The following is a 16,559-nucleotide window of genomic DNA, read 5'->3' on the forward strand; positions in this document are numbered from 1 at the left end:
GATCATAGCACTGGAAGAGTAAGTCCTGGGCTGAGCAGAGACTGCACAAACTTCTGTTTCTGCAGCTCTCCTGCACATGCGATCGCTCCCCTGCAGAGCGATTACCCCCTCCCCCTGCAGGCGGTGACTACCTGATCGTAGCAGTGCAAAAATCACACCCTAGCGATCAGGTCTGAATTAGGCCCATAGTTTGTATATATATATATATATATATATATATATATATATACAAAGTGTAGTAATCCCGGCACTCCCTCTCCAAATGGCAATGTGCTGCGGTGCCCTCCTAGAGAAACAATGCTGATCCTCAATATAATGGATGGAGACAGGCGGCACTCAAGCAGACTCAAATAGAGTGAAAAAAGCGGTCCGTTTATTGATCCAATATGGATCAATAAACGGACCGCTTTTTTCACTCTGAGTCTGCTTGAGTGCCGCCTGTCTCCATCCATTATATATATATATATATATATATATATATATATATACATAAAACTATAAAAACACACACACCATGTGTGTAGCCCCCTCAGCGATAGCGATGCGCGGCCCCGCACATCGCTATCGCTGCTGCTAGACAGGCCAATCTAGCGGGTCGCCCCCCCCCCACCCCGTCTCCCCCCGCACGGTCAGATCGCGCTGTGCTGAGCGGCAGGAGAGATGTGTGCTGAGCGGTTCGCTCAGCACACATCTCTCCCAAATCGCCCCGTGGGTACTGGGCTTAAAAAACACATCCAGTAATAAAGAAATAAAAATAAAAAACTGCTGAAAACAAACAAACAGCATCCTGTGTAATGCTGTTGTCAATCGTATTCACAGCTGGTTACTAGCTCCCCCCACCCGCTTCCCTGAACCCACATAGCAGTCTCAAACCTCCCCTCTCCCTTAAACCCATATAGTAGTCTCTACCCCCCTTCCCTCACCCCTGAACCCATATAGCAGTCACTACCCCCCTTCACCCCCTCCCCTGAACCTATACAGCAGTCTCTACCCCCCTTCCCCTGAACACCTATACAGCAGTCTCTACCCCCCTCCTCTCCTCCCTCCCTCCCTCCCTCCTCTCCCCCCCCTCCCCCGGACCCATATAGCAGCTTTACCTTAGATGTGTTTTTTTCACTGTGGCAGATCTGCTGCCCAGATTATCCACCGCCTTCTCTGCCAGATCCGCTGCCCGCTGCGCTGCGCAGAGCCGCTGCTGCTACCCGCTGTCCTCTCCTGCCGTGGCTCCGCCCCCTATGCCGCCCAGCGCCTGATGTCACAGAGGAATTCCCGGTCAGCAGACCTGGTATTTCCTCAGCGGCGCCGCATCTCAGAGCTTCGTAGCGCATTGACAAGCGGCTCAGCCGGGCCGCTTGTCATTGCACAGTGGTATGGGACAGCGGGCCAGGCAGAATCGGTTCGCGGGCCGCATCCGGCCCGCGGGCCGCATGTTGCCCACCCCTAGTGTAGACAGTACCCTAACTTCTTTCCCCCTACCCCTCCCACTCACAGCCTAACCCTAACCTCCCCCCAGTAGTTCTTAAACCTAATCCCCCCTTACCCAAGCCTAAACCTAACCCGCCCCCTTTGTGCCTAACCCTCCCCCCCTCTCTGCAGCCTAATCCTAACCTCCCATAGCCTAACCCCCCCCCCCCCCCCCCGAGTGTGCTTAAACCTAACCCCCCTCCCGCACGCTAAACCTGTGGTGGCAGTGCATACTTAATTACGTAGTCGGAATCCCGATCTCCTTGTGATGCCGGCATCGGTATTCTGGTTGCTGTCAGGATTCTGGCGTCAGTATTACGGCTGCCGGGATCCTGAACGCATACCTCTGGTATGATAACAGCCCAGCAGCATTGTCACCCTCTCGCCCTCCTCCCGCAACACTTTTGTAGTGTCTAAATCCAGTCTGTGGCTCCTATCATAGCAGCACCATACACCCATTACTTATATAAAATATATTATTTAATAATAAGATTTTACTCACCGGTAAATCTATTTCTCGTAGTCCGTAGTGGATGCTGGGAACTCCGTAAGGACCATGGGGAATAGCGGCTCCGCAGGAGACTGGGCACAACTAAAGAAAGCTTTAGGACTACCTGGTGTGCACTGGCTCCTCCCTCTATGACCCTCCTCCAGACCTCAGTTAGGATACTGTGCCCGGAAGAGCTGACAGAATAAGGAAAGGATTTGGAATCCCGGGTAAGACTCATACCAGCCACACCAATCACACCGTATAACTCGTGATATTATACCCAGTTAACAGTATGAAATATAACTGAGCCTCACTAACAGATGGCTCATAACAATAACCCTTTAGTTAGGCAATAACTATATACAAGTATTGCAGACAATCCGCACTTGGGATGGGCGCCCAGCATCCACTACGGACTACGAGAAATAGATTTACCGGTGAGTAAAATCTTATTTTCTCTGACGTCCTAGTGGATGCTGGGAACTCCGTAAGGACCATGGGGATTATACCAAAGCTCCCAAACGGGCGGGAGAGTGCGGATGACTCTGCAGCACCGAATGAGCAAACTCAAGGTCCTCCTCAGCCAGGGTATCAAACTTGTAGACTCTTGCAAAAATGTTTGAACCCGACCAAGTAACAGCTCGGCAAAGTTGTAAAGCCGAGACCCCTCGGGCAGCCGCCCAAGAAGAGCCCACTTTCCTCGTGGAATGGGCTTTTACAGATTTAGGGTGCGGCAGTCCAGCCGCAGAATGTGCAAGTTGAATCGTGCTACAGATCCAGCGAGCAATAGTCTGCTTAGAAGCAGGAGCACCCAGCTTGTTGGGTGCATACAGGATAAATAGCGAGTCAGTTTTCCTGACTCCAGCCGTCCTGGAAACATATTTTCAGGGCCCTGACTACGTCCAGTAACTTGGAGTCCTCCAAGTCCCACGTAGCCGCAGGCACCACAATAGGTTGGTTCACATGAAAAGCTGATACCACCTTAGGAAGGAATTGGGAACGAGTCCTCAATTCCGCCCTATCCATATGAAAATCAGATAAGGGCTTTTGCATGACAAAACCGCCAATTCTGATACACGCCTGGCCGACGCCAAGGCCAACAGCATGACCACTTTCCACGTGAGGTATTTTAGCTCTACAGATTTAAGTGGCTCAATCCAATGCGACTTCAGGAAATCCAACACCACGTTGAGATCCCACGGTGCCACTAGAGGCACAAACGGGGGCTGAATATGCTGCACTCCCTTAACAAAAGTCTGAACTTCAGGCAGTGAAGCCAGTTCTTTTTGGAAGAAAATGTACAGAGCCGAAATCTGGACCTTAATGGAACCCAATTTTAGGCCCGTAGTCACTCCTGACTGTAGGAAGTGCAGAAATCGACCCAGTTGAAATTCCTTCGTTGGGGCCTTCCTGGCCTCACACCAAGCAACATATTTTTGCCATATGCGGTGATAATATTTTGCGATCACATCTTTCCTAGCCTTAATCAGCGTAGGAATGACTTCCTCCGGAATGCCTTTTCCCTTTAGGCTCCGGTGTTCAACCGCCATGCCGTCAAACACAGCCGTGGTAAGTCTTGGAACAGGCAGGGCCCCTGCTGCAGCAGGTCCTGTCTGAGCGGCAGAGGCCATGGGTCCTCCGAGATCATTTCTTGAAGTTCTGGGTACCAAGCTCTTCTTGGCCAATCCGGAACCACGAGTATAGTTCTTACTCCTCTCCTTCTTAGTATTCTCAGTACCTTGGGTATGAGAGGCAAAGGAAGGAACACATACACCGACTGGTACACCCACGGTGTTACCAGAGCGTCCACAGCTATCGCCTGAGGGTCCCTTGACCTGGCGCAATATCTTATTAGCTTTTTGTTGAGGCGGGACGCCATCATGTCCACCTGTGGCCTTTCCCAATGGTGTACAATCATTTTAAAGACTTCTGGATGAAGTCCCCACTCTCCCGGGTGGAGGTCGTGCCTGCTGAGAAAGTCTGCTTCCCAGTTGTCCACTCCGGGAATGAACACTGCTGACAGTGCTAACACATGATTTTCCGCCCATCGGAAAATCCTTGTGGCTTCTGCCATCACCATCCTGCTTCTTGTGCCGCCCTGCTGGTTTACATGGGCGACCGCCGTGATGTTGTCTGACTGGATCAGCACCGGCTGGTGTTGAAGCAGGGGTCTAGCCTGACTTAGGGCATTGTAAATGGCCCTTAGTCCCAGAATATTTATGTGTAGGGAAGTCTCCTGACTTGACCATAGTCCTTGGAAGTTTCTTCCCTGTGTGACTGCCCCCCAGCCTCGAAGGCTGGCATCCGTGGTCACCAGGACCCAGTCCTGTATGCCGAATCTGCGGCCCTCTAGAAGATGAGCACTCTGCAGCCACCACAACTGCGACACCCTGGCCCTTGGAGACAGGGTTCTCAGCCGATGCATCTGAAGATGCGACCCGGACCACTTGTCCAACAGATCCCACTGGAAGATCCTTGCATGGAACCTGCCGAATGGAATTTCTTCGTAAGAAGCTACCATCTTTCCCAGGACTCGCGTGCATTGATGCACCGACACCTGTATTTGTATTTGGAGGTCTCTGACTAGAGATGACAACTCCTTGGCCTTCTCCTCCGGGAGAAACCCTTTTTCCTGTTCTGTGTCCAGAACCATACCCAGGAACAGTAGACGCGTCGTAGGAACCAGCTGCGACTTTGGACTATTCAGAATCCAGCCGTGCTGTTGTAGCACTTCCCGAGATAGTGCTACTCCGACGAACAACTGCTCCCTGGACCTCGCCTTTATAAGGAGATCGTCCAAGTACGGGATAATTATAACTCCCTTTTTTCGAAGGAGTATCATCATTTCGGCCATTACCTTGGTAAATACCCTCGGTGCCGGGGACAGACCACGGCAACTTCTGGAATTGGTAATGACAGTCCTGTACCACAATTTTGAGGTACTCCTGGTGAGGAGGGTAAATGGGGACATGCAGGTAAGCATCCTTGATGTCCAGTGATACCATGTAATCCCCTTCGTCCAGGCTTGCAATAACAGCCCTGAGCGATTCCATTTTGAACTTGAACCTTCGTATATAAGTGTTCAAGGATTTCAATTTTAGAATGGGTCTCACCGAACCGTTTGGTTTCGGTACCACAAACATTGTGGAATAGTAACCCCGGCCTTGTTGAAGGAGGGGTACCTTGATTATCACCTGCTGGAAGTACAGCTTGTGAATTGCCGCCAGTACAACCTCTCCTCGAGGGTAGCAGGCAAGGCTGATTTTAGGTAACAGCGAGGGGGAGTCGCCTCGAACTCCAGCTTGTATCCCTGTGATACTACTTGCAGAACCCAGGGATCCACCTGTGAGCGAGCCCACTGGTCGCTGAAGTTCCCGAGACGCGCCCCCACCGCACCTGGCTCCACCTGTGGAGCCCCAGCGTCATGCGGTGGACTCAGAGGAAGCGGGGGAAGATTTTTGATCCTGGGAACTGGCTGTCTGGTGCAGCTTTTTCCCTCTTCCCTTGTCTCTGTGCAGAAAGGAAGCGCCTTTGACCCGCTTGCTTTTCTGAAGCCGAAAGGACTGTACCTTATAATACGGTGCTTTCTTAGGCTGTGAGGAAACATGAGGTAAATTTTTTCCTTCCCAGCTGTTGCTGTGGATACGAGGTCCCAGAGACCATCCCCAAACAATTCCTCACCCTTATAAGGCAGAATCTTCATGTGCCTTCAAAAGTCAGCATCGCCTGTCCACTGCCGGGTCCCTAATACCCTCCTGGCAGAATGGACATTGCATTAATTCTGAATGCCAGCCGGCAAATATCCCTCTGTGCATCCCTCATATATAAGACGACGTCTTTAATATGCTCTATGGTTAGCAAATAGTATCCCTGTCCTGACAGGGTAATAGACCACGCTGCAGCAGCACTATCCATGCTGAGGCAATTGCAGGTCTCAGTATAGTACCTGAGTGTGTATTTATTTATTTATTTATTTATTAACAGTTTCTTATATAGCGCAGCAAATTCCGTTGCGCTTTACAATTTGAAATAACAATAACAAACTGGGTGATAACAGTCATAGAGGTAGGAAGGCCCTGCTCGCAAGCTTACAATCTATAGGGAAATAGGCATATGTGTGTATATACAGACTTCAGGATAGCCTCCTGCTTTTTATCAGCAGGCTCCTTCAAAGTGGCCGTATTCTAAGACGGCAGTGCCACCTTTTTTGACAAACGTGTGAGCGCCTTATCCACCCTAGGGGATATCTCCCAACGTGACCTATCCTCTGGCGGGAAAAGGTACGCCATCAGTAACTTTTTAGAAATTACCAGTTTCTTATCGGGGGAACCCACGCTTCTTCACACACTTCATTCACTCATCTGATGGGGGAACAAAACACTGTCTGCTTTTTCTACCCAAACATAAAACCCCTTTTTTGTGGTACCTGGGTTAATGTCAGAAATGTGTAACACATTTTTCATTGCCGAGATCATGCAACGGATGTTCCTAGTGGATTGTGTATATGTCTCAACCTCGTCGACACTGGAGTCAGACTCCGTGTCGACATCTGTGTCTGCCATCTGAGGTAGCGGGCGTTTTTGAGCCCCTGATGGCCTTTGAGACACCTGGGCAGGCGCGGGCTGAGAAGCCGGCTGTCCCACAGCTGTTACGTCATCCAGCCTTTTATGTAAGGAGTTGACACTGTCGGTTAATACCTTCCACCTATCCATCCACTCTGGTGTCGGCCCCACAGGGGGCGACATCACATTTATCGGCATCTGCTCCGCCTCCACATAAGCCTCATCAACCATGTCGACACAGCCGTACCGACACACCGCACACACACAGGGAATGCTCTGACTGAGGACAGGACCCCACAAAGTCCTTTGGGGAGACAGAGAGAGAGTATGCCAGCACACACCAGAGCGCTATATAATGCAGGGATTCACACTACCCACAGTGATTTTTCCCTTATAGCTGCTATAATACACAGTCTCTACCCCCCTTCCCTCACCCCTGAACCCATATAGCAGTCACTACCCCCCTTCACCCCCTCCCCTGAACCTATACAGCAGTCTCTACCCCCCTTCCCCTGAACACCTATACAGCAGTCTCTACCCCCCTCCTCTCCTCCCTCCCTCCCTCCCTCCTCTCCCCCCCCTCCCCCGGACCCATATAGCAGCTTTACCTTAGATGTGTTTTTTTCACTGTGGCAGATCTGCTGCCCAGATTATCCACCGCCTTCTCTGCCAGATCCGCTGCCCGCTGCGCTGCGCAGAGCCGCTGCTGCTACCCGCTGTCCTCTCCTGCCGTGGCTCCGCCCCCTATGCCGCCCAGCGCCTGATGTCACAGAGGAATTCCCGGTCAGCAGACCTGGTATTTCCTCAGCGGCGCCGCATCTCAGAGCTTCGTAGCGCATTGACAAGCGGCTCAGCCGGGCCGCTTGTCATTGCACAGTGGTATGGGACAGCGGGCCAGGCAGAATCGGTTCGCGGGCCGCATCCGGCCCGCGGGCCGCATGTTGCCCACCCCTAGTGTAGACAGTACCCTAACCTCTTTCCCCCTACCCCTCCCACTCACAGCCTAACCCTAACCTCCCCCCAGTAGTTCTTAAACCTAATCCCCCCTTACCCAAGCCTAAACCTAACCCGCCCCCTTTGTGCCTAACCCTCCCCCCCTCTCTGCAGCCTAATCCTAACCTCCCATAGCCTAACCCCCCCCCCCCCCCCCCCCCCGAGTGTGCTTAAACCTAACCCCCCTCCCGCACGCTAAACCTGTGGTGGCAGTGCATACTTAATTACGTAGTCGGAATCCCGATCTCCTTGTGATGCCGGCATCGGTATTCTGGTTGCTGTCAGGATTCTGGCGTCAGTATTACGGCTGCCGGGATCCTGAACGCATACCTCTGGTATGATAACAGCCCAGCAGCATTGTCACCCTCTCGCCCTCCTCCCGCAACACTTTTGTAGTGTCTAAATCCAGTCTGTGGCTCCTATCATAGCAGCACCATACACCCATTACTTATATAAAATATATTATTTAATAATAAGATTTTACTCACCGGTAAATCTATTTCTCGTAGTCCGTAGTGGATGCTGGGAACTCCGTAAGGACCATGGGGAATAGCGGCTCCGCAGGAGACTGGGCACAACTAAAGAAAGCTTTAGGACTACCTGGTGTGCACTGGCTCCTCCCTCTATGACCCTCCTCCAGACCTCAGTTAGGATACTGTGCCCGGAAGAGCTGACAGAATAAGGAAAGGATTTGGAATCCCGGGTAAGACTCATACCAGCCACACCAATCACACCGTATAACTCGTGATATTATACCCAGTTAACAGTATGAAATATAACTGAGCCTCACTAACAGATGGCTCATAACAATAACCCTTTAGTTAGGCAATAACTATATACAAGTATTGCAGACAATCCGCACTTGGGATGGGCGCCCAGCATCCACTACGGACTACGAGAAATAGATTTACCGGTGAGTAAAATCTTATTTTCTCTGACGTCCTAGTGGATGCTGGGAACTCCGTAAGGACCATGGGGATTATACCAAAGCTCCCAAACGGGCGGGAGAGTGCGGATGACTCTGCAGCACCGAATGAGCAAACTCAAGGTCCTCCTCAGCCAGGGTATCAAACTTGTAGACTCTTGCAAAAATGTTTGAACCCGACCAAGTAACAGCTCGGCAAAGTTGTAAAGCCGAGACCCCTCGGGCAGCCGCCCAAGAAGAGCCCACTTTCCTCGTGGAATGGGCTTTTACAGATTTAGGGTGCGGCAGTCCAGCCGCAGAATGTGCAAGTTGAATCGTGCTACAGATCCAGCGAGCAATAGTCTGCTTAGAAGCAGGAGCACCCAGCTTGTTGGGTGCATACAGGATAAATAGCGAGTCAGTTTTCCTGACTCCAGCCGTCCTGGAAACATATTTTCAGGGCCCTGACTACGTCCAGTAACTTGGAGTCCTCCAAGTCCCACGTAGCCGCAGGCACCACAATAGGTTGGTTCACATGAAAAGCTGATACCACCTTAGGAAGGAATTGGGAACGAGTCCTCAATTCCGCCCTATCCATATGAAAATCAGATAAGGGCTTTTGCATGACAAAACCGCCAATTCTGATACACGCCTGGCCGACGCCAAGGCCAACAGCATGACCACTTTCCACGTGAGGTATTTTAGCTCTACAGATTTAAGTGGCTCAATCCAATGCGACTTCAGGAAATCCAACACCACGTTGAGATCCCACGGTGCCACTAGAGGCACAAACGGGGGCTGAATATGCTGCACTCCCTTAACAAAAGTCTGAACTTCAGGCAGTGAAGCCAGTTCTTTTTGGAAGAAAATGTACAGAGCCGAAATCTGGACCTTAATGGAACCCAATTTTAGGCCCGTAGTCACTCCTGACTGTAGGAAGTGCAGAAATCGACCCAGTTGAAATTCCTTCGTTGGGGCCTTCCTGGCCTCACACCAAGCAACATATTTTTGCCATATGCGGTGATAATATTTTGCGATCACATCTTTCCTAGCCTTAATCAGCGTAGGAATGACTTCCTCCGGAATGCCTTTTCCCTTTAGGCTCCGGTGTTCAACCGCCATGCCGTCAAACACAGCCGTGGTAAGTCTTGGAACAGGCAGGGCCCCTGCTGCAGCAGGTCCTGTCTGAGCGGCAGAGGCCATGGGTCCTCCGAGATCATTTCTTGAAGTTCTGGGTACCAAGCTCTTCTTGGCCAATCCGGAACCACGAGTATAGTTCTTACTCCTCTCCTTCTTAGTATTCTCAGTACCTTGGGTATGAGAGGCAAAGGAAGGAACACATACACCGACTGGTACACCAACGGTGTTACCAGAGCGTCCACAGCTATCGCCTGAGGGTCCCTTGACCTGGCGCAATATCTTATTAGCTTTTTGTTGAGGCGGGACGCCATCATGTCCACCTGTGGCCTTTCCCAATGGTGTACAATCATTTTAAAGACTTCTGGATGAAGTCCCCACTCTCCCGGGTGGAGGTCGTGCCTGCTGAGAAAGTCTGCTTCCCAGTTGTCCACTCCGGGAATGAACACTGCTGACAGTGCTAACACATGATTTTCCGCCCATCGGAAAATCCTTGTGGCTTCTGCCATCACCATCCTGCTTCTTGTGCCGCCCTGCTGGTTTACATGGGCGACCGCCGTGATGTTGTCTGACTGGATCAGCACCGGCTGGTGTTGAAGCAGGGGTCTAGCCTGACTTAGGGCATTGTAAATGGCCCTTAGTCCCAGAATATTTATGTGTAGGGAAGTCTCCTGACTTGACCATAGTCCTTGGAAGTTTCTTCCCTGTGTGACTGCCCCCCAGCCTCGAAGGCTGGCATCCGTGGTCACCAGGACCCAGTCCTGTATGCCGAATCTGCGGCCCTCTAGAAGATGAGCACTCTGCAGCCACCACAACTGCGACACCCTGGCCCTTGGAGACAGGGTTCTCAGCCGATGCATCTGAAGATGCGACCCGGACCACTTGTCCAACAGATCCCACTGGAAGATCCTTGCATGGAACCTGCCGAATGGAATTTCTTCGTAAGAAGCTACCATCTTTCCCAGGACTCGCGTGCATTGATGCACCGACACCTGTATTTGTATTTGGAGGTCTCTGACTAGAGATGACAACTCCTTGGCCTTCTCCTCCGGGAGAAACCCTTTTTCCTGTTCTGTGTCCAGAACCATACCCAGGAACAGTAGACGCGTCGTAGGAACCAGCTGCGACTTTGGACTATTCAGAATCCAGCCGTGCTGTTGTAGCACTTCCCGAGATAGTGCTACTCCGACGAACAACTGCTCCCTGGACCTCGCCTTTATAAGGAGATCGTCCAAGTACGGGATAATTATAACTCCCTTTTTTCGAAGGAGTATCATCATTTCGGCCATTACCTTGGTAAATACCCTCGGTGCCGGGGACAGACCACGGCAACTTCTGGAATTGGTAATGACAGTCCTGTACCACAATTTTGAGGTACTCCTGGTGAGGAGGGTAAATGGGGACATGCAGGTAAGCATCCTTGATGTCCAGTGATACCATGTAATCCCCTTCGTCCAGGCTTGCAATAACAGCCCTGAGCGATTCCATTTTGAACTTGAACCTTCGTATATAAGTGTTCAAGGATTTCAATTTTAGAATGGGTCTCACCGAACCGTTTGGTTTCGGTACCACAAACATTGTGGAATAGTAACCCCGGCCTTGTTGAAGGAGGGGTACCTTGATTATCACCTGCTGGAAGTACAGCTTGTGAATTGCCGCCAGTACAACCTCTCCTCGAGGGTAGCAGGCAAGGCTGATTTTAGGTAACAGCGAGGGGGAGTCGCCTCGAACTCCAGCTTGTATCCCTGTGATACTACTTGCAGAACCCAGGGATCCACCTGTGAGCGAGCCCACTGGTCGCTGAAGTTCCCGAGACGCGCCCCCACCGCACCTGGCTCCACCTGTGGAGCCCCAGCGTCATGCGGTGGACTCAGAGGAAGCGGGGGAAGATTTTTGATCCTGGGAACTGGCTGTCTGGTGCAGCTTTTTCCCTCTTCCCTTGTCTCTGTGCAGAAAGGAAGCGCCTTTGACCCGCTTGCTTTTCTGAAGCCGAAAGGACTGTACCTTATAATACGGTGCTTTCTTAGGCTGTGAGGAAACATGAGGTAAATTTTTTCCTTCCCAGCTGTTGCTGTGGATACGAGGTCCCAGAGACCATCCCCAAACAATTCCTCACCCTTATAAGGCAGAATCTTCATGTGCTTTCAAAAGTCAGCATCGCCTGTCCACTGCCGGGTCCCTAATACCCTCCTGGCAGAATGGACATTGCATTAATTCTGAATGCCAGCCGGCAAATATCCCTCTGTGCATCCCTCATATATAAGACGACGTCTTTAATATGCTCTATGGTTAGCAAATAGTATCCCTGTCCTGACAGGGTAATAGACCACGCTGCAGCAGCACTATCCATGCTGAGGCAATTGCAGGTCTCAGTATAGTACCTGAGTGTGTATTTATTTATTTATTTATTTATTAACAGTTTCTTATATAGCGCAGCAAATTCCGTTGCGCTTTACAATTTGAAATAACAATAACAAACTGGGTGATAACAGTCATAGAGGTAGGAAGGCCCTGCTCGCAAGCTTACAATCTATAGGGAAATAGGCATATGTGTGTATATACAGACTTCAGGATAGCCTCCTGCTTTTTATCAGCAGGCTCCTTCAAAGTGGCCGTATTCTAAGACGGCAGTGCCACCTTTTTTGACAAACGTGTGAGCGCCTTATCCACCCTAGGGGATATCTCCCAACGTGACCTATCCTCTGGCGGGAAAAGGTACGCCATCAGTAACTTTTTAGAAATTACCAGTTTCTTATCGGGGGAACCCACGCTTCTTCACACACTTCATTCACTCATCTGATGGGGGAACAAAACACTGTCTGCTTTTTCTACCCAAACATAAAACCCCTTTTTTGTGGTACCTGGGTTAATGTCAGAAATGTGTAACACATTTTTCATTGCCGAGATCATGCAACGGATGTTCCTAGTGGATTGTGTATATGTCTCAACCTCGTCGACACTGGAGTCAGACTCCGTGTCGACATCTGTGTCTGCCATCTGAGGTAGCGGGCGTTTTTGAGCCCCTGATGGCCTTTGAGACACCTGGGCAGGCGCGGGCTGAGAAGCCGGCTGTCCCACAGCTGTTACGTCATCCAGCCTTTTATGTAAGGAGTTGACACTGTCGGTTAATACCTTCCACCTATCCATCCACTCTGGTGTCGGCCCCACAGGGGGCGACATCACATTTATCGGCATCTGCTCCGCCTCCACATAAGCCTCATCAACCATGTCGACACAGCCGTACCGACACACCGCACACACACAGGGAATGCTCTGACTGAGGACAGGACCCCACAAAGTCCTTTGGGGAGACAGAGAGAGAGTATGCCAGCACACACCAGAGCGCTATATAATGCAGGGATTCACACTACCCACAGTGATTTTTCCCTTATAGCTGCTATAATACACAGATTTGCGCCTAAATTTAGTGCCCCCCCTCTCTTTTTAACCCTTTGAGCCTGAAAACTACAGGGGAGAGCCTGGGGAGCTGTCTTCCAGCTGCACTGTGAAGAGAAAATGGCGCCAGTGTGCTGAGGGAGATAGCCCCGCCCCTTTTTCGGCGGACTTTCTCACGCTTTTTTATGGATCCTGGCAGGGGTATTTTACACATATATAGCCTCTAGGACTATATATTGTGATTATTTGCCAGACAAGGTGTTAATATTGCTGCTCAGGGCGCCCCCCCCCCCCCCCCCCCCCCCCCCCCCCCAGCGCCCTGCACCCATCAGTGACCGGAGTGTGAGGTGTGCATGAGGAGCAATGGCGCACAGCTGCAGTGCTGTGCGCTACCTTGTTGAAGACCGAAGTCTTCTGCCGCCGATTTTCAGGACCATCTTCTTGCTTGTGGCTCTGTAAGGGGGACGGCGGCGCGGCTCCGGGACCGGACGATCGAGGTCGGGCCCTGTGTGCGATCCCTCTGGAGCTAATGGTGTCCAGTAGCCTAAGAAGCCCAAGCTAGCTGCAAGCAGGTAGGTTCACTTCTTCTCCCCTTAGTCCCTCGTAGCAGTGAGTCTGTTGCCAGCAGATCTCACTGAAAATAAAAAACCTAAAATAAACTTTCTTTTTCTAGGAGCTCAGGAGAGCCCCTAGTGTGCATCCAGCTCAGCCGGGCACAAGATTCTAACTGAGGTCTGGAGGAGGGTCATAGAGGGAGGAGCCAGTGCACACCAGGTAGTCCTAAAGCTTTCTTTAGTTGTGCCCAGTCTCCTGCGGAGCCGCTATTCCCCATGGTCCTTACGGAGTTCCCAGCATCCACTAGGACGTCAGAGAAAATGTGTTTAGAATAATTTATTGTCCTGTTTTTTAATCATAATTGCCAAGTGCTCTACCTGGTGCAATGTGTATAATGGCATGCTCTACCTGATGCATTGTGTATAACGGCGTGCTCTACCTGGTACAATGTGTATAACGTGCTCTACCTGGTGCAATATGTATAATGGCATGCTCTACCTGGTGCAATGTGTATAATGGCATGCTCTACCTGGTGCAATGTGTATAACGGCGTGCTCTACCTGGTGCATTGTGTATAACGGCGTGCTCTACCTGGTGCAATGTGTATAACGGCGTGCTCTACCTGGTGCAATGTGTATAACGGCGTGCTCTACCTGGTGCATTGTGTATAACGGCGTGCTCTACCTGGTGCATTGTGTATAACGGCGTGCTCTACCTGGTGCATTGTGTATAACGGCGTGCTCTACCTGGTGCAATGTGTATAACGGCGTGCTCTACCTGGTGCAATGTGTATAAGGGCCTGCTCTACCTGGTGCAATGTGTATAACGGCGTGCTCTACCTGGTGCAATGTGTATAACGGCGTGCTCTACCTGCTTTCATTGTCTATGATGGGCTGGAGAATGGGTACTGGTGTGTGCTTTTGGTTGGGGGGGGGAAGGGGTTTACGAGCAGGCTGCAGTTTTGCCTAGGGCAGAGGTTCTCAAACTCGGTCCTCGGGAGCCCACACGGTGCATGTTTTGCAGGTAACCCAGCAGGTGCACAGGTGTATTAATTACTCACTGACACATTTTAAAAGGTCCACAGGTGGAGCTAATTATTTCACTTGCGATTCTGTGAGGAGACCTGCAAAACATGCACTGTGTGGGCCCCCGAGGACCAAGTTTGAGAACCTCTGGCCTAGGGTGACGAGAAACCTTGCACCGGCCCTGCATGTATGAATACATACAGTATGTTTGCATGTATATACAGTATGTATGTATGTATGTATGTATGCAGTATGTGTGAGTGTATGTACGTCATACTTGCCTACCTGACCCTCTCCATGAGGGAGAAAATGCTCTGTTCCTGGACTTTCCTGGTAATGTATGATTGTCATCACCTGTGGTGAGCTAGGTAATTGATAAGAAAGGTGTTTCACCACAGGTGATGGCAATCATACATTACCAGGAAAGTCCAGGAACAGAGCATTTTCTCCCTCATGGAGAGGGTCAGGTAGGCAAGTATGTACGTACGTATGTAGGGGATTGCCCCCTTCTCCCCAACGTCGCGGCGGCGCGACGGGCAGGTCCCAGTCTGGAGGGGCTTGCATCCGAAAGGATTCAAGCCCCTCCAATCACATCGGCGCATTTCAAACGGCGCGCCAAGCGCGAGCCAATCAGGGCTCGCGCCTTGGCCACCAATCAGAGCTTGCCGCGGCGAGCCAATCGGGGCTCGCCGCGTCATAGCTCCGCCCGCTCCCAGCGCCATATAAAAGGGGGTTCGGGACGGGAGCAGTCAGTCGGGCGGCGGACGGCGACGGAAGAAGAGCTCCAGTGGAAGACAGCGGGTCCGGCGGCGGCAGAGCAGCGGAAGAAGACGTCGGCGGAGCGGAAGAGGACATCGGCGGAGCAAGAGAAGACGTCGGCGGAGCCGAACAGGAAGACAGAAGACGGCGACCAGCGGCGGGAGTCCGGCGGAGAGTGCTGCAGCGTGTGGAGAGCAAAAGAGCTAACGAAGCTCCCCGCTGCAGCCTCTCCCTCCGCGACAGGTAGGCGGCCCTGGGCCACCTCCACTTACAGTATATTTAGCTCCATACTGGACCACCAGGGACAGGCGCTAGGCCTGCAGGTGTAACCAGGCCCCTCGGCCTGTGCCCACGGTAGGCAGGCCTTTGGCCTGAGCCCTCCACTAGGCCTCAGGCCTGAGCCCTCCTCCAGGCCTCCGGCCTGTGCTCTCCCTCCAGGCCTCCGGCCTGCGCTCCCCCCTCAGGCCTCCGGCCTGCGCTCTCCCTCCAGGCCTCCTGCCTGCGCTCTCCCTCCAGGCCCCCGGCCTGCGCTCTCCCTCCAGGCCGCCGGCCTGCGCCCCTCCTCCAGGCCTCCGGCCTGCGCCCTCCTCCAGGCCTCCTGCCTGCGCCCCTCCGGCTGGAAGTGTGCTGTGCGGCAGTTCTCTAGGGATCCGTGGCCGGCGTTAGGAGCCGACCGGCTCCACGCGGTGTATGGTCCAGGGGATTGGAAGTGTGGAGTAACGTTCCCGTCCCACACGTCGCCATCCCCCGGCCGTCGGGAGTGGACCACCGTCTGCTCCAGACCCCGTCCCTCATTGCGAGCCAAAGGCAGCGGCCAGTGCCCAACATCTGGAAGGTAGGACTGGTTAGTCGGGATATACTGTTGGGCCGGGGAATTGTTCCACTGACTTGCCGGGTAGTGAACGTGATTAATTAGTCCGATCTCTGTTTGATTGGGATAGAACCAGTAGTCTCAGTTGTTTAAAGTAGTTTGTTTAGGCAGGCGTAGTTGGCTGTATCGTTGTTAGCCGTAGTGTAGCCTGCAGGTAGGGAGGCTGTTCTTCTTGCCCCAACAGGAGCGGAGAGGTGCGACAATCAAGGTGACCCGCAAGTTGGAAGTGAGTATCACCCTGTGCCTGTCTGTCATCCCCCCTGTATACCGGTCGGGAGGGTTTGCTCGCGGACGTGAGGACCCCCCTCTCACCACACAACGTGCGAGAGTGCGAGTGTGTGAGAATTGGGTAGCTGAGGCCTATTGGCCAGTGATGACCTTCCGCCCAACCGGTGAAGGTCGC

Source organism: Pseudophryne corroboree, chromosome 7, assembly GCF_028390025.1.
Source record: "Pseudophryne corroboree isolate aPseCor3 chromosome 7, aPseCor3.hap2, whole genome shotgun sequence".
NCBI classification, from domain to species: domain Eukaryota; kingdom Metazoa; phylum Chordata; class Amphibia; order Anura; family Myobatrachidae; genus Pseudophryne; species Pseudophryne corroboree.